Source organism: Bufo bufo, chromosome 7, assembly GCF_905171765.1.
Source record: "Bufo bufo chromosome 7, aBufBuf1.1, whole genome shotgun sequence".
Classification (NCBI taxonomy): Eukaryota; Metazoa; Chordata; class Amphibia; order Anura; family Bufonidae; genus Bufo; species Bufo bufo.
The window spans coordinates 146,638,251-146,657,847 of record NC_053395.1 but is presented as its reverse complement, the minus strand read 5'-3'; the positions used below and the strand labels follow the sequence as shown (position 1 = coordinate 146,657,847).

The window sequence follows — 19,597 nt, the reverse complement described above, 5'->3', positions numbered from 1 at the left end:
GATGGGCCCGTGGCTGGATTGGTAAAGGGCAGAGAGCTCCAGTCCGACTCAGACGCCAGCAAGGTGGAGGTGGAGTACTGGTTTGGGCTGGTATCATCAAAGATGAGCTTGTGGGGCCTTTTCGGGTTGAGGATGGAGTCAAGCTAAACTCCCAGTCCTACTGCCAGTTTCTGGAAGACACCTTCTTCAAGCAGTGGTACAGGAAGAAGTCTGCATCCTTCAAGAAAAACATGATTTTCATGCAGGACAATGCTCCATCACACGCGTCGAAGTACTCCACAGCGTGGCTGGCAAGAAAGGGTATAAAAGAAGAAAATCTAATGACATGGCCTCCTTGTTCACCTGATCTGAACCCCATTGAGAACCTGTGGTCCATCATCAAATGTGAGATTTACAAGGAGGGAAAACAGTACACCTCTCTGAACAGTGTCTGGGAGGCTGTGGTTGCTGCTGCACGCAATGTTGATGGTGAACAGATCAAAACACTGACAGAATCCATGGATGGCAGGCTTTTGAGTGTCCTTGCAAAGAAAGGTGGCTATATTGGTCACTGATTTGTTTTTGTTTTGTTTTTGAATGTCAGAAATGTATATTTGTGAATGGTGAGATGTTATATTAGTTTCAAAATAATTGAAATGGGTATATATTTGTTTTTTGTTAAGTTGCCTAATAATTATGCACAGTAATAGTCACCTGCACACACAGATATCCCCCTAAAATAGCTAAAACTAAAAACAAACTAAAAACTACTTCCAAAAATATTCAGCTTTGATATTAATGAGTTTTTTGGGTTCATTGAGAACATGGTTGTTGTTCAATACTAAAATTAATCCTCAAAAATACAACTTGCCTAATAATTCTGCACTCCCTGTATGTCACCTTGTCAGTCTGTGGCCTCCTCATGCTGCTGCTAACTTAACACTATGTCACTGGGCCACTCTGTGGCTTCCTCATGCTGCTGCCATCTCAACACTATGTAAATGAGCCACTTTGTGGTCTCCTCGTACTGCTGCTGCTGCCACCTCCCCACTATGTCACTGGGCCACTCTGTGGTCTCCTCATGCTGCTGCTACCTCAGCACTATGTCATTGGGCCACTCTGTGGACTTCTCAAGCTGTTCTCCCATCCTCCCCACTCCATGACTGGGCCACTATTTTGCCTTTTTGGCCTGGTTCATCATTATTTATGTTAGCCCAGCGGTCCGTGCCAACGCTGCTGCCTCTAACCACAGGCTCCCTCATTCCCTGTCGCCATGCGACGCGCTGACAAGTGCGGGCAGCAGGTAGCTTGACTATAGTATCTGTGTTCCATGACAGAGTTTCCTTCCTGGTGGAGACTTATACTGGTGTTTGAAGCTTGCATAGTGTATCTCTTCACCTATGAAGCAGCACATACACGCCCTCTTTCTCACCAGCCTGATGGCTGGATTGCAGGAGGTATTTAATGGCGCTTCCTAGCACAGGAAGATGCCTGAGCAACTCATGGTCTCTAGCTTGTCTAGCTTCAAGTGCATAGGTGTTTCTCTTGTCTGCTTCACTGTGTACTGGACTCTGCTTATTGAACTCCTGGACTTTGCCTGTTTGCCGCTTGCCTCTGACCTCTGATCTCATTTATGGACTTTGCCTGTTTGCCGCCTGCCTCTGACCTTGGATCTCGTTTATGGACTTTGTTTGTTTGCCACCTGCCTCTGACCTCGTACTTTGCTTACTGACCTTTCTTGATCACTGCCTGTCCAGACCCAGATCCTCCTGGCCACGCACGTGTCCTCGGTGCTTGCACTGGGTACTCTGATCCCGTGGTCAGCTGCCACTGACTCAGGGACTGCTCTGGAGTGGCACCTGGCATCTACCCAAACGGCTCAAGCCTATCCTCTAGTGAAAACCAGGTAGTTGCATAGTTGCGCCCCTCCAGAGTACAGCCAGTCAGTGGTGCAGTGGGTCCACACCCGCTTGCATAACAGTTTGCTCAGGCCATGGAGCCCGCTGATCTGAACCCTCCCAGTCTCACTGAGTTACACCAGGAGTTGGCCCAACATTGTGAGAGGCAAGATGAAATAATGTCCTATTTACGTAATGTGAATATGCGTCTAAATGACCTGACATCTGCTAACCCAGTGTCCCTGGTTAATTCGGCTCCTGCTCCACCATCTTCCTACGTACCAGGATCTGGACCTCGTCTCTCAGCTCCTCCATGCTTCAACGGTGATCCTAAGCAGTGTTGGGGGTTCATAAATCAATGCACCCTTCATTTTGAACTCTTGCCCCACCAATTTGCCTCGGACCGAGTGGCTTTTCTTATGTCACACCTTACTGGGGAGGCACTGGCCTGGATCAATCCTCTCTGGGAAAGGAATGACCCAGTCATAATGAATCTACAGGCCTTCCTAGAAGCCTTCCGCAGGGTGTTCGATGAGCCCGGACGCACTACCTCAGCCACATCCTCCCTACTGCGGTTGCTTCAGTCACATCCTCCCTACTGCGGTTGCTTCAAGGGAACCAATCCGTGGGCCGGTATGCAGTCCAGTTCCATACGCTAGCCTCTGAACTCGGCTGGAATAATGAGGCACTTGTGGCTACCTTGTGGGAGGGCTACTGTGGGAGAATTAAAGATGAACTGGCCGGACGGGATGTTCCTTCCACCTTGGATGACCTCATCTCCCTGGCTACTCAAATTGATTTGCAGTTCCAGGAATGTGTCAGAGAAGTGGCACGTGATGGGAGACCTTTTTGCCTGGTGTCTTCTTTTCAGCAAGCTCCTAACCCTCTGCCTTCCATGTTGTCTGCAGTTCCTGAGCCCATGCAGGTCGACCGAGTTAGGCTGACTGAACAGGAACGTGATCACCGCAGTGCCAAAGGACTTTGTTTCTATTGTGGTGTTTCTGATCATGTGCTCCGTGCTTGTTCCCTGAAGCCAGGAAATTCCTGAGTCTAGGGTCTGTTGGAGAGGCGGCCCTAGGTGAAGATAATTCCTCTCCACCCCTGACTCTGCCGGCAACTTTGTCGTTTGGAGATAATTGGTTCACTGAGACGGCTCTTCTGGATTCCAGAACGGCAGGAAACTTCCTGCAGCAAGCCATAGTGGATCGATATCGTATTCCAGTCCAACGCCTGCAGAGACCATTGATGTTGTCATCTGTCGATGGAAGAGCTCTATCTGAGTACATATAATTTTCTACTGAACCTGTAAAAACTACAGGTATGAGCTTTTCATACAGAATAAATTTTGTTATTGGTTCTTTGAAGTCTCTTTCATCCTCTCCTTTTGGGGCTACCATGGCTCAGTACCCATGAACCTGTTCTTGATTGGAAGTCTGGAGAGGCGCTTCATTGGGGACAGTACTGCCTTGGGAAGTGTCTTTCTCCTGTTCAGCCTGCTCGGTTACCTCGGGTACCACCAAATCTTGAATATTTGCCTGCAGCATACCATGCCTATGCCGACGTCTTCGATAAGGAGGCGGCTGAGACGTTACCTCCACACAGGCCCTATGATTGTTCTATTGATCAGGTTCCTGGTTCTTCACCTCCCTGTGGTCACATTTATCCTTTGACACCTGCAGAGACACAGGCCATGTCTGATTATATTAAAGAAAATCTTGACAGAGGATTTATCCGGAAATAATCTTCTCCAGCTGGCACTGGCTGCTTCTTTGTAAAGAAAAAAGACGGTTCTCTCCGGCCATGCATTGATTACAGGGGCCTAAATAAAATCACAATCAAGAACAAATGCCCTCTTCCCCTTATTCCAGAGTTGTTTGACCGCCTCAGAGGAGCTAAGATCTTCTCTATATTAGATCTACGTGGGGACTACAACTTGATTCGAATTCGTCAAGGGGATGAGTGGACTAAGCAATGCCCCTGCAGTGTTCCAAGAATTCATTAATTATATTTTCAGAGACTTGTTATACTCTTGTGTTGTGGTTTATTTAGATCAGGCATCCTCAAACTGCGGCCCTCCAGCTGTTGCAAAACTACAACTCCCAGCATGCCTGAACAGCCTACAGGTATCCGCCTACAGCAGGGCATTGTGGGAGTTGTAGTTTTACAACAGCTGGAGGACCACAGTTTGAGGATGCCTGATCTAGATGATATCCTTGTTTTTTCTCCAGATTTGGCTGCTCACCAGAATCAGGTTCGTCTGGTCTTTCAAAGACTAAGAAAAAATCGTCTGTATGCCAAGTTTGAAAAATGTATCTTCAAACAAGCCTTGCTTCCATTTTTGGGGTACATAATATCTGATACTGGCCAACAGATGGATCCTGAAAAGCTGTCTGCGATTTTGAAGTGGCCTCGTCCTTCTGGTTTAAAGGCCATTCAACTTCTCTTCTTTAACAGCCCCAATCTCAGCCTTGATGCAGAAAGGGGCGAATCCAAAAAATTGTACTGTTGAGGCTGAATCAGCAGCATCGTCCTGATGCCAGTAAACAATTTTTCTTGGAGGTGGATGTATCGTCTATTGGAGCTGGGGCGGTGCTTTCACAAAGATCTGCCTCAGGTAAGATGACAACATGTGGCTTCTTCTTTAGGGCCTTCTCCGCTCCTGAGCACAACTACTCGATTGGGGACAGAGAGTTGTTGGCCATCAAGATGTCATTGGAGGAATGGCGATACCTTCTGGAAGGAGCCACTCATCCTGTAGTGATCTATACCGACCACAAGAACCTCACCTACCTACAGTCTGCACAGAGACTTAATCCTCGACAAGCTTGATGGTCCCTGTTCTTTGCTCGTTTTGATTTTGTTCTTTACTTTCGTGCTGCAGATAAGAACGTCAAAGCAGATACTCTTTCTAGATCCTTTGATTCCACTGACCAGGAGAAGGAGCCTCAATTCATCATTGATCCCTCGAAAATCTTGGCCTGTCCTGTCAAGCTATCCGAAATCCCTTCTGGAAAGACCTTTGTTGCAGAGTCTCTCAGAAAGCAAATCTTACTATGATTCATGTAAAGTGGGGGTCATGCTGGTCAGCGAAAAACCTTCAGGTTCATTGCGCAGCGGTACTGGTGGCGATCCATGCGACAAGACATTCAAGAATTTGTAGCTGCTTGTCCTTCCTGTGCACAAAATAAAACTCCCAAACAATGTCCAGCCGGCCTTCTGCTTCCTCTTCCTGTTCCTGAGGTTCCCTGGCAACAAATAGCCATGGATTTTATCACTGATCTACCCATTTCCTCTGGTTCTGTAATTTGGGTAGTGGTTGACCGCTTCTCTAAAATGGCACATTTCGTTCCTCTGCCTGGACTTTCTTGTGCTCCCCAACTGGCAAAGAAATTTATCGAGCACATTTTTAGTCTCCATGGCTTCCCACTCCGTATTGTGTCCGATAGAGGAGTACAGTTCACGTCTAAATTCTGGAGAGCTCTCTGTAAGCTATTAAATGTATCTCTGGACTTTTCGTCAGCGTATCATCCTCTGTCCAATGGTCAGGTGGAGCGTGTCAACCAAATTCTTACTAACTTTTTGCGTCAATTCACTAACAGTCATCACGACAACTGGGTCAAACTATTGCCTTGGGCTGAGTTTTCGTACAACAATCATGTCAGCGAATCTTCTAAGAAATCGCCATTTTTTTTTGTTATTTATGGCCAACAACCGAATATCCCACTCCGGTATCCCTGCTGCAGATGCCACCTCAAGAGAGTTCTCTAAAATCTGGCAGGAGACCAGGGGAGCTCTGAAAGATTCTTCTGTGCGCATGAAGGAGGCCGCTGATAAAAGACTTAGAGGTTTGCCTAAGTTCCTTGCTGGTGATAAAGTGTGGCTTGCTTCCAAATACATCTGGCTCAAAATACCCTCTTACAAATTGGACCCACGCTTCATAGGTCCATTTGAAATTCTTGAGCAAATCAATGATGTTTCCTACAAACTTAAGCTGCCTCTCTCCGGGTACCGAATTCCTCCCACGTCTCCCTGCTGAAACCTTTCATCCTGAATAGTTTTTTCAAGAAACCTGTCTCAGCTCCTGTTGCAGTCAGTGATGAGAACGTCTATGAGGTAAAAGCTATTCTGGGGATGGAGAAGAGAAGAGGGAAAACCCTGTTTCTGGAGGATTGGAAGAGGTTTGGCCCTGAGGAAAGATCTTGGGAACCTAGAGAGAACATCAATGCACTTCCCTTTTCTGAAAAAAATTATTGTCCAGGACCAGGCCAGAGGAGAGGGCGCTTAAAGCGGCCCCCCTTACCCCCCCCCTTACTGCTAGCCCAGCTGTCCCTGCCGGCGCTGCAGCCCCTAACCGCGGGCAAGGGCGCCGGGATCCCTGATGACAAGCACGGGCAGCAGGTAGCTTAACTATGGTATCTGTGTTCCATTCCAGAGTTTCCTTCCTGGTGGAGACTTGTACTGGTGTTTGAAGCTTGCATAGGTGTGTCTCTTTTCACCAATGAAGCAGCACATACACGCCCTCTGTCTCACCAGCCTATGGCTGGATTGCAGGAGGTATTTAAAGGCGCTTCCTACCACAGGAAGATGCCTGAGCAACTCATGGTCTCTAGCTTCAAGTGCAAAGGTGTTTCTCTTGTCTGCTTCATTGTGTACCAGACTCTGCTTATTGAACTCCTAGACTTTGCCTGTTTGCTGCCTGCCTCTGACCCCGGACTTCGCTTACTGACCTTTCTTGATTGCTGTCTGTCCAGACCCGGATCCTCCTGGCCACGCACGTACCCTCGGTGCTTGCATCGGGTACTTTGACCCCCTGGTCAGCTGCCACTGACTCGGGGACTGCTCTGGAGTGGCACCTGGCAACTACCCAAATGGCTCAAGCCTATCTTCACCATCAGAGGCTCTAGTGAAGACCAGGTAGTTGCTTAGTTACGCCCCTCCAGAGTACAGCCAGTCAGTGGCGCAGTGGGTTTACTCCCGCTTGCATAACAATGTATTTGACCCTTCTTCTGATCTGTCAGAAGGAAATAAAAATTAGACGCACAACGGATTCTGTCTGTAGCAGCTGTAAGGCCTGTATGGTTCCATCAGAATTGGCTTATGATATGGTAGCCAAAGGCAGGAGTGGGTACAAAACACAGAAGACATGCAAATATTCCATTCATGTGTCATCTCTGTTTTGAATCTACTCCTGATTTTTTTGGGCTTCAGCAATACTGATGGATTACTGACCAAATGCTGACCGAGTAAAGGCGGATGCTCAACAGACAGGATCCGTTTTTTGGGGGGTTATTTTTCTGATGGATCAGAGGAAGGGCAAAGTAATCAGTGATGTCAACACAAACGTACTGCTGACACCCTCTCCACTCTGTCAGGGAGGCTCTACTTGTATATACGTTTAATAGAACAGGTTCTGTAGACATCTATGTGGAATCAGTTGACGGTGTAAAAGGAGTGCGCTCTTTCACGCTATAGTAGGATCTTGTGCCTCTGCATGGTTCTTTATACCTGGCGCTAACATCGACCTGTAAGGCTGAGTTCACACTTGAGTTATTTGGTCAGTTTTGGCCCCGTAACTGCCCAAATAAGTGAAGTGTGCAGTGATTCTAGGAGCGACGCCTGTCATGTGCGTGTCATACTGACTCACAGTATTGTTTCACTACCACAGCAGACTCCCTATGGGTTTACTGCAAAGCACAGTGTTCTACACCACTATACAGGCTCTTTGCAGCCAGGAAATAGCAGTTTTTTTACGCGATTCCTGCAAATAAATTCTAATCAAATCTTTTTAGAAATTCACTCATCTCTAATTATAACTAATGAAAGGTATTTGGGAATATATTTATACTAAAGTAATATTTAAGTATTTTCATTTTCTTAATTCCCAGAGAACCCCTTTAATGATGACGCATTACTCTTAAAGAGGTATTGCTGCAATTTCAAGTTATCCTCCATCCACAGAATAGGACATAACTATTAGATCGATGGAGGTCCTACCGCTAGGACACCAACAAATCATAAGAATAAGGGCCCCGTACTCCGCAGGACCCCCCAAAATGAATAGGGAGTCAGGAAGAGCATATAAACTGACACTCCATTCATCTCTATGGGATGGCCAGAGATAGCCAAGTATAGTGCTCGGCAATTTACAACAATCTGCACAAGAGAACTGTACAAAAACGAAGATTTGTAAAATCTCATACACGTTGTTGGTACTGTTTTACGCAGCAGTTTTTCGACAGTGAGGCTATAGGTAGCCATTGGTGGTGTATTCACCATGGAAGCAAAGCATGAAACTGCTATGAGGGACTATAAGGTCAGGGCTGGCCTGATGCTGGACTCTTTCTTCTGCTTTCCAGCATAAAAGCAAGGCATTTTTCTGTAACTGCCAATAGGGGGAGTGCTATGCACGGAGTCCCCCTGGTGGTGTAGTATGGGGATGGGCGATTGGTAATGCCATCGCTCCTTCCTATAACGACTCTTCGTTTCCCGGCAGCAGATCGTGTTTACACAGCACCATCTGCTGTTGGGAAATGAGGATTTTCATGTTCACACAAACGATCCAATTACCCAATAAACAAGCGTTTCACTCGTTCATCTGGTAATCGGCAGTACATTTACAGTGCCAGATCATTTCTAACAAGCGTTATTATGATCTATGCGATTTTCAGACCGTGTTAAGGGCCCTTAGGATTGATAAAGGGAAGCAGGAGACTTAAGGGCTGAAAATCCCAAATGATCTGGCACTGTAAATGTACTGCCGATTACCAGATGAACGAGTGAAACGCTTGTTTATTGGGTAATTGGATCGTTTGTGTGAACATGAAAATCCTCATTTCCCAACAGCAGATGGTGCGTGTAAACACGATCTGCTGCCGGGAAATGAAGAGTCGTTATAGGAAGGAGCAATGGCATTACCAATCGCCCATCCCCATACTATGGAGGAGATCGCTGCATGTAAATGTACCGGTCTCCTCCACCAGCGATCAGCAGATTGTAAGGAAGGGACGCTTACTTCCCGACTATCTGCTTTAATAATTTCCTGTGTAAAGGGACGTTTAGAGCTGTATGGGGGAGATTATCAGTGTATTTGTACCAGATCTCTGGTGTAAATACATTGGGAAATATGATGATCAGAATTAGCCTGTGCCACTTTTTCTAATATAGAAATCATGTAAAGAAGGTGAGGTTGAAATGTCACGAGGCTGAGATGACACTCTGCAACCCATACTCTTTAACTCGCTACCCCCATCCGGATGTCAGCCACCTTCAAAACCTTCATAAGCAACCTAAAAAATGTACCTCTTTAGAAAAGCCTGCAATAACCCTGCTAGATTGCAAGTCCTTGTGTGCAGGGTCCTCCCCATCTGTACCAGTCTGTCACTCATTTAGTTAATATTAAGGGCTCTTTCACACCTGCGTTCTTTTCTTCCGGCATAGAGTTCCGTCGTCGGGGCTCTAAGCCGGAAGAATCCTGATCCGGATTACATGCCGGATCTGGAAAAACGCAAGTGTACTGAAAGCATTTGAAGACGGATCCGTCTTCAAAATGCTTTCAGTGTTACTATGGCAGCCAGGACGCTATTAAAGTCCAGGTTGCCATAGTAGGAGCGGGGAGCGGGGGAGCGGTATACTTACCGTTCGTGCGGCTCCCGGGGCGCTCCAGAGTGACGTCAGGGCGCCCCAAGCGCATGGATCACGTGATCGCATCGCACGTCATCCATGCGCATGGGGCGCTCTGACGTCATTCTGGAGCGCCCCGGGAGCCGCACGGACTGTAAGTATACCGCTCCCCCGCTCCCCGCTCCTACTATGGCAACCAGGACTTTAATAGCGTCCTGGCTGCCATAGTAACACTGAAAGCATTTTGAAGACGGATCTTCAAATGCTTTCAGTACACTTGCGTTTTTCCAGATCCGGCGTGTAATTCCGGCAAGTGGAGTACACGCCGGATCCGGACAACGCAAGTGTGAAAGAGGCCTTAGTGTGGTTTTATTGTCTCATGTTATGTACTAAAACTATTCTTGCAATCCATATGCACAGTGCCCTGAAATTAAAGAGGACTTTTCATGGATCCAGACATGAAATAAGTAGGGGGTTGCGTAGGGCATAATTCATGGATGTAATATCTCTTACTAGTGTGTCTGTCCGGCACTCCGTCACAGCCAGGGAGAAGGTGAGTTGTTTTTTCTCCCTGGCTGTGACGCTCTCCTCTGTGATTGGAACGCAGTACAGCCAGGGAGAAGGAAACGGCCATTGAGAAATAGGGCAGTCTCCCCCTCCCCGTACCGTTGCTATTCATTAGCATATCAGGCGGGCAAAGTGAACAGGGGCCACAGTGGGGGAATGGAGCGTAGGACAGACACACTAGTAAGCGATATTACATCCAGGAATTATGCTCTACAGAACCCCCTACTTATTTCATAATCTCTGGACCCATGAAAGGTCCTCTTTAAATGGTGCTTTACAATACTAATAGTTCTCTTACACAGATACAATTCTGCCACTGTTATTATTAAAGGGATTTTCTGGAATTTTATTATGGATGGCCTATCCTCAGCAAAGGCCATCAATATCTGATCGGCAGGGGTCCTGTACCGTGGCAATCAGCTTTTCTGCAGTATTTCTGATGGCAGAACTACACAACTCTATCCTTTCTGTAGCACAGCACCCCTTCACTTCAATGGGAGCAGCTCTGTAGTTGCCACCTCTGTCCACTACACAATGGAGAGAGCTGTTTAGTTTTGTGCCAACTTTCAGTGCCGGACCTACAGCAGAACAGCTGATTGGAGGGTATGGGGTGCAATGTCAGACTGGGGATCCTGGGCTAATAGATTTTCAATCAAAGTAATAGACCCTAGTGGCAAGTGATTAGCTCCAAATGTTTTTTTTTTCTCCTGGACCTTTGGGGCCCACTTTGGCTTCAGAGGATTGTCTGGTGGTCCAGTCCAGTCAGTCTGACCCTGGCGGGGTCTTGGAACTGTATAATAGGGTACAGTGGAAACAATAAAAATGCTGCCAAGATATGCCCCAAGTTTTACTTCTGGACCCCGACTTCTCTGATGTTATCTTGACAGATCCAAGTATAACCTACCGCAAAGGCAGGAGTATAGGAGATAGACTGGTTCATAGCCATTATTTTCACTCAAAGGGGGGTAGTACTTAATTAATCCATAAACCCCTGGGTATGTTCCGTTGTGGTGGCTGCAGGGCATGTGACTTTGTGACCACTACAAAAGTAAATCATTAGTCTGACACAGAGACACTTACTGTACGAGAGTGCACACAGCAGGTCATGGAGGCATTACACTGTGTCGGTGACTGAGAAGGCAAAGATTCAGGTTCATCTGCAGAGCAGAACTGGGTGTTCAGCAATGGAAATGAGGGGTTCACTTCATACCCAAAACACATTACTGACAGCACAGTCATATCTCACCTAAAGTCATAGTTTCCGCAGAAGTCACCTTTTGTCCAAGACCGGGCTCCCTTCCTCCAGGGGCCCCATAGCAGCTGCGTGGTCTGCCTCTGTTGGATGTACAACGCTGACTTTACCTCTTAATTTTTTATTTTTTTCAGTAGAATCTGTATAGGGCCCCATGCACACAACCATATTCGTTTTGCGATCTGCAAATCGCAGATCCGCAAAAAATATGGATGTTGTCCATGTTGCATCAACATTTTTTGAGGACCTATTGACTTCAATGGGTATGTGGTCCTCTCAATACAAAACTTTCCCATATCCACAGAATATCTGGGACCACCACTGATCACGAGAACTGGATCCTGTGTCCCTTTATGAATGAAGTGGTAAGTTGAGCATGCACATAGCTACTCTTTATGTGACTTCTGGAGATAACCGAGTTTAATGCTCAGCTATTTCCAGAAGTCCCATAGACATTAATGCATTAATGAAGCAGAAGGGAATGTGGTTGACCTACCATTATATTTCTTTGGGGATACAGGATGCCCATTGTCATGATTATGGGGGACCCAGCAGTCCCCATCGATCAGATACTTATCCCCTATCCTATAGGTAGGGGATAAAAAAATAAGATGAGCCTTAAAACCAAGAAAAGCCATCATTATCTGACCAGCAGGGGTCTGACACCTGCCTCCCCCATTCAGTTGACTATGAAGATTCATAAAGAAGCTCAGACACACCACTACTGACTTCTTTATTAATATACACTGACTTCTTTATTAACTGCAAGGTATCAAATGTACAGTAGATGTTCTCATTAGAAGTCAGGGCACTGGTCTTAATTATGGCCCTGTTAATGATGGGCCTTTGACTCATGAAGAGTCGGGCCTTCAGCACTCAGAAGAGAGGAAAAAACCCCAGTGGAGGAAACCTCTAGGGAACCATGGCTGAAGGACTGCCCTTCCCTTAGGCGGTGGAGGAAAACAATGGTACGTGACAAGGACAGTAGATTTTAACTTGAATCAATGGTGAATGTCAAGTGCGTTGACTTTTGCAGAGACCAAGCCTGGAATCTGCCTTTTGATGCAGCAGGAAACTCACTTCTTCGGTGAATACATCTGACTGCTGAAAATCCGGTAAATGACAAGTCCAGTGGTGAATGCAGAGACCGAGCCCGTAATCTGCCTCTTAATGCAGCAGGAAACTCAATTCTTTGGTGAATACATCTGTCTGTGGAAAGTCCAGTGAATGTAAAGTCCAGTGGTTATTGCAGAGACCAAGCCTGGAATATGCCTTTTGATGCAGCAGGAAACTCACTTCTTCGGTGAATACATCTGACTGCGGAAAGTCCGGTAAATGACAAGTCCAGTGGTTATTGCAGAGACCAAGCCTGGAATCTGCCTTTGATGCAGCAGGAAACTCACTTCTTTAGTGAATACGCCTGACTGCAGAATGTCTGTGGGTGAGTTCAAAAACCGAGCCCGGAATCTGCTTCTTGCTGAAGCGCAGGTCATCTGATCCTGACACGTTGGCCACCATGTCATTGACTTGTGGTAGAGTCATCACGTCCAGCTGTATCCCATATTCATTGCAGGGACACAGTGAGACCCCCGCTCTGGTACAGTGATCTGCAGATGCAAAAAATATAACAAATTATGACTGAATTGACACACAATTTACTCACGGTCACTGTGGGTCATTGTAATCCATTTAACTGTATTAAACTCCATGTTTATAACAGTGATACTAATGCTTATCATTGTCATTGACTGTTATAGGTGTTATTCTTGTTCTGGGACCCACTGCTGTATCCAACATAAACAGAATACACCATATAATTGTGGGCTGATTTATTTTAATATATCTTTATAGGGTTTGGAGCTCAGTTTTCTTGGTGCAAATCGCCCAAACCCCTGCTTTATTACATACTTCCATAGTTAGAATTCTGGGAGCCATTGCTCAAGGTGATCTACACATCAAGGTCAATTGGAGCTCCCCCTAGTGGTGACTTCAGGCAGTTAGAATTTTATCATAATTATATGCCATGTATTAGGCGATTTGGATGATTTTCCACTAATGGCCACTACTCTGGTGTCTCCAAAACTTGGCATCATGTCTGTTATTATTATGAGCTCCTGTCATAAATTACATTACATTTTATGACTGCTGTAACAAGGATCTTACCTTATTTAGGGCTCTGTTTTGGTTCTCAATAACTTCTAGCAGGGGTCACTGGTGAAGATCAGGAGATGGTTTATTCTGTGCATCATGTTGTCTCAGACCTCCGGTGATGCCATCTTCTGCAATTGCCTTCTTTACCCCAGGCAGTTTTTATTTCCAGTGATGACCAGTGGATACCACTGTGTCCAAATTATATAGAAAACACCATAAATATCAAGAAGCAGAAAAATCACAAATCATCAATATACCCAATAAAGATACAAGGTCTTCTTATGGATGCGGTCCCTATCATCTGATAGTCTGACACATGTTCCCAGGACACAACTGCCTGATAATCAGGTCTCTAGGAACGAGTTAAAATAATAAATTAAGATACACCCCTCATTAAGAGGTATAACTATAGGCACAGCAAAGTTATGTGGAACATAGGCCAATGTTTGTGGGGTGTGATTATCCCGAATCTTTGGTGGTTGTCTAAGTACTTACTACACATACATATATTATTATATGAGAAGACATTATTACAATCAGTACATGGAGATGATCAAACTTAGAAAAGTCACTAGTTACTTACCGATGCCAACAAGTCTTTGGGTTTTTGACCTGTACCATGGGTTGGCGGTTGTAATCTGGAGTCGGGTGGAGACTGCAAATTTGGTGTTATAGAGGATCCAGGTCTGTTTCGGTAATATCAGGCTTCTGGTCAGGGTGATCTCTTGGCCCATCTTAGACTCAACATGTCATGAAAGACATGGAGTCGCTAATTGACCTTTTTGGGAAAGCCTGTGATCCTGCCATTCTTCAGGCAGGATATTAGATGGTCTCTCATCACTTTGTGCTGGAAGATCGCCGTGGGTTCACCGTCATCTGCCAGAAACTTAAAGGCAAATTCTATGGCGAACACACCACAGTCATAGGTGTTTCTCTGCTGATCCACTTTCAGAAATTTTAGATGTTTCAGGGGCTCATGGACCACGACACTGTAGATGTTATTCATCTGCTCGCAAACAGATAGAGGCAAATTGCTGGTCTTGATGCTGTCGGCCACTAGGATGTCGCCATTTTTGAAGCAGGTGGTTAGCCAGTGCACCCTGTCCTCATCGTAGTCCCCAACTGATTCTGCAGGAGATCCTGAGCCTTGTTAATGATGTCATCAACCAGCATGCCTTCCTGGCCGCTGCTCTTCAGGATGGATAAGTTCTCTGGAGACAAGTTGTTTTGTGCTCTCCAGGTATAGGCCATCTCCACTTGTGGTGTTCCCATCTTCGGGCTTCCTACATCTTTGGTAGATGGAGCGGATGTGTTTTCTGACTGACTGTCATTGGAGGTTGATGCTTTTCTTTTATTTATTTATTGTTTATCTGTATACTTTCAAAACTTAGGGGTCAGATCTTTATATTATATGAAACACTTTAATCCTTTAAATAAAATTACAAAATTTGAGATGTTGATGTTGCAGAACCTCTTTTCTGAAAAGTAAGGAAGAGATTGGATAAGGCCTCAGTCCTTCTCATAAGAAGGTGTGCAGTATATAAGATGTGTATTTTTGTGTTGTGTTCACACTGGTGATTAAGAAAGGGTTGTCCAAATTGTAGAGTCCATTTCATTTCGGCCACCCATTGACACCATAAAAATATGCAAATTGTACACAGCCATAATACAGACCCCAAAGTAGTCTGAGGCCTTACTGTACCCAAGGGAGTAACTAGGCGCAAAATTTGGAAACACCCCAAGCAACTTCCCCAAAACCTCTACTCCCACAGCAAGTCCTGCACCGTTCAGGAGGAGGATTCAAAAGTTTACTAATCAATGGCTGATGAAAGAACCTCCCCAGGCCCTTCCCCTTTATTAATGCCCCTCCATCTACATGCCGCAACTTCTGATAGTCCTCTTCTCTCTGAGGGTTTGGGTCCCTGTAGTTTAGAATCTTCTGTCCTTACTGTAACCTAATCATCTCTCCACGTACTGACCTTCCAGTTACACACAGTAGGAAAATTGACCAGGCAGTTATGCAGTGTAAAGCATGAGGGAGATACAGAACAGCAGACCAAGTTTACATAGAGACTGGACCTCCTATACACAATGCAGTCACTGATCATAGACTAGAGTCCTCCCATTTCTTACTGTGGAAACAAAAAAAATTCTCATTGTTGCCGTAATCCATTCTCGTCTCGATTACTGTAACTCATTATTAATTGGTCTCTTCCCCCTCACCAGACTCTCCCCTCTCCAATCTATCCTGAATGCAGCTGCCAGGCTGATCTATCTGTCTTACCGCTACTCCGATGCCTCCTCCCTGTGCCAGTCATTGCACTGGTTGCCCATACAATATAGGATTCAATTTAAGCTGCTAATTCTCACCCACAAAGATCTCCACAGTGCTGCACCCCCTAGATCTCCTCCCTCATTTTCGTCTATCACACTACCCGTGCTCTCCATTCAGCCAATGACTTACGCAGGGGCTGACTGGGAACTTAAAGTGGCCCTGGAAAAAATACCAAAGATTTGCCCCGTTTTGCAGTTTGCTCCAATTTGATGGAAGGCAGGGCCAGCAATACCATATTGTGACACATTATACCACCCCAACAGAGCCAAATACCACAGTCCATCACAAAATACTGCCCCAGCAGAACAAAATACATCCCCAAAAACTTCCACTGGCCGGCTGTGAGGAGCGCTCAGGCGGCCCCCTGGGCATCGGCCTACCAAACTGCCCATGGACTTACGACTGACATCCACCATAATCTGAACCTCTTACTCCCGTCTTCTCCCGAGACTTCCCCCAAGCTACACCATTTCTCTGGCACACCCTACCCCAAGCAATTAGGTTAATTCATAACATCCACAGTTTTAGGCGCTCCCTAAAAGTGCATCTTTTTAAGGTTAGCCTATCACATCCTCTAATCTAACTCTTCTCCATTCACTCCCCCCCTTCCCCCAGCATCATTCTTCTGAACCTGATCTTTTGTCAGATATCCACATCCCATACACTCAGAAGCACTACAGATATCAGCTGGGGTCGGGCACATGCAGCCTTATATCTAATCCCCTCAGGGGCGGATTGGCCATAGACCCTACAGGGAATTTCCTGGTAGGCCAATGCCCAGGGGGCCACCCAAGCCCTCCTCATGGCCGCTGGCCAGGTACATAAAAATCTGATGCTCTCAGCATTAATTAATGCTAGGAGCATCAGGTACTTATGCCCTCCCGAATTCAACTATGTCGCTGCTGCACTATGCTATTGCTGGTCCAGCCTACTTCTGTTGTTCCTGCCTACTTGTGGCTTGTGTTGGCCCTGGCTACTTGTGCTGCCCCGCTTTCTTTCCGCTTTCAACTTGGACTACAAATAGGGGTCAGTTTTTTTTTTCCAGTCCACTTTAAGTTCCCAGTCTGCCCCTGAATCCCCTATTGTGTTAAGATGGCTGGGCCATTGTACAAAACAAGCACTTGTTACCTTCTGTGTCACCCCTATCTCCTCATAGATTGTAAGCTCTTGTGAGCAGGGCCCTCATTCCTCTTGTTTGAGTTGTTGATTTGCTTGTTGCTGTTTTATGTATGACGTTGTTTGTACATGAAGCCCCTAATTGTAAAGCGCTGCAGAATATGTTGCTATATAATTAAGGATTATTATTATCAGTATTAAAATCTGAAAACCCTGTTTAAGGCAACTGTATGAACAGCATGCAGTCAGCACCCCCGAGTCGTGGCATCATTTTGCCAGTAGATGTATTTTCATAACTCAAGATACAACTATATAAAATGTTATTCATATAGAAAACTGTCTACAGCACTTTTCACACTGTGTCACAGTGTGCATCCAAGGTTTTCCATCTTTCCAATGGAAACCTCGGACATGTGAGTTCAATTGATGACACTGAGTGGCACTGCCCGTAGGTAGCTGTGCTATAAGATCTGTATACCGAGTGAAATTCTTTTTTTACTGGATGGTTCTGTACAGTACATATTCCATGCAGAACAAAATGAAACCTTATCTTTATCAGCAAAATTGCAGAAGGCCTCGATGGTAAGGTGTCTTTTTGCTGATGACACAAATATTTGTAACAGGGTTGATGTTCCTGGAGGGATACACCAAATGGAAAAGGATTTAGGAAAACTAGAGGAATGGTCAAAAATCTGGCAACTAAAATTTTATGTTGATAAGTGCAAGATAATGCACCTGGGGTGTAAAAACCCAAGAGCAGAATATAAAATCAGTGATACAGTCCTAACCTCAGTATCTGAGGAAAGGGATTTAGGGGTCATTATTTCAGAAGACTTAAAGGTAGGCAGACAATGTCATAGAGCAGCAGGAGATGCTAGCAGAATGCTTGGGTGTATAGGGAGAGGCATTACCAGTAGAAAGAGGGAGGTGCTCATGCCGCTCTACAGAGCACTAGTGAGACCTCATTTGGAGTATTGTGCGCAGTACTGGAGACCATATCTCCAGAAGGATATTGATACTTTGGAGAGAGTTCAGAGAAGAGCTACTAAACTAGTACATGGATTGCAGGATAAAACTTACCAGGAAAGATTAAAGGACCTTAACATGTACAGCTTGGAAGAAAGACCAGACAGAGGGGATATGATAGAAACTTTTAAATACATAAAGGGAATCAACAAGATAAAAGAGGAGAGAATATTTAAAAGAAGAAAAACTGCTACAAGAGGACATAGTTTAAAATTAGAGGGGCAAAGGTTTAAAAGTAATATCAGGAAGTATTACTTTACTGAGAGAGTAGTGGATGCATGGAATAGCCTTCCTGCAGAAGTGGTAGCTGCAAATACAGTGAAGGAGTTTGAGCATGCATGGGATAGGCATAAGGCCATCCTTCATATAAGATAGGGCCAAGGGCTATTCATAGTATTCAGTATATTGGGCAGACTAGATGGGCCAAATGGTTCTTATCTGCAGATACATTCTATGTTTCTAAACCTGAGCAGATATCCACCCAATGTAGCTATCGGTACAATGCTTTCCCAGCTCATGCATTAAATATACACAGCAGCAGTGTGACCCTAAGACAGCAGTATAGCAGTGTACAAGACTAGTGTCTGGTATGAGGTTAGGATATGATTACTTATATTGGAATTTAGCTTTAACTAAAAGTTTTAAGGAGTTTTATAACTTTTGAATTGTTTTCTCAGTCACAGCGCCATTACTTTATCTACTCCCTCCTTCCCATGGCACTTTGGCCAGTGCGGTACAATAAGTAGTGTGAAGCTGTGGATGAAAGAGCATACGGAAGAACCCAGGCAGACACCCCTGAGCCGCCAGATCCTCTCTCATCTCCTGTATGATCTGGCACCCTGCTGGGAGACCATGCACTATTTATGAATGCACTCTCTGAATATTTACTACCTTGGAAAGTATGCAAGCCTTGAAGTCCTCAGGTTTCATGTTGTCAGGTTTAGCGGATATAGGTGAGCTGTGTCTTATAGCTCCAGGCGCCTTTGTTTAAAAGTGGAAATTTATACCATCTGGCAGAGAGCAGAATTCAGACCTGCTAATTGTTCGCAACTTTTTGGGGTAAATACCTGTATATGTTAAAATGAGTGATGGTAGCCTTATATCATAGTGTAGACTATTTGTTAAAAAAAACACACAGGAAAAAAGATTCTTACAAAGTGTTTGCTATAGGTGACTACATTCAATCCTATCTGTCATGCAGGCATTTTTACCAATAGAGACATTTAAAGGGGTTCTCCGGGAATTATTTAAAATGGCCACCAGTAACCTGTCCTAGACTGAGCAGGACTGGTTGCCTCCAGAGCTTGTAGAGCTGACGAGCGGGGTGAGGAGACTTAGCCTCACTACACACTACGCTCTGGCACTTGCATATACTACACAATGGTGAGTGTTCCTGTCAGGCTGTTGGTATGATTGGAGTAGTAAAGTGGGTGTCAGTGCAGAGAGTGCTGCTGTGGCTGGCACTGTGATTTGGGCACTCATGTGGTTGTGGCAACACTGCTGTGATGGGTACTGTCATCATTTCATGATGGGAGTCCGCCAAACCAGGAGTCACTTGTTAGCGGCTCTTCATTCTGGCTTATATAGGACTATCCTGGGCAGAACACCCCTATACATGACATCCTAATAGGGCACATAGACAGGAGTTGTCCT

General features: G+C 45.4%; 1 protein-coding gene across 4 annotated transcripts in view; it reads left to right on the top strand.

The window, feature by feature from the left end:
* LOC121008393 (uncharacterized protein KIAA2012-like) overlaps positions 1-19,597 on the top strand; it is a 269,189-nt gene that overhangs the window by 191,086 nt on the left and 58,506 nt on the right. The window lies entirely within an intron of this gene.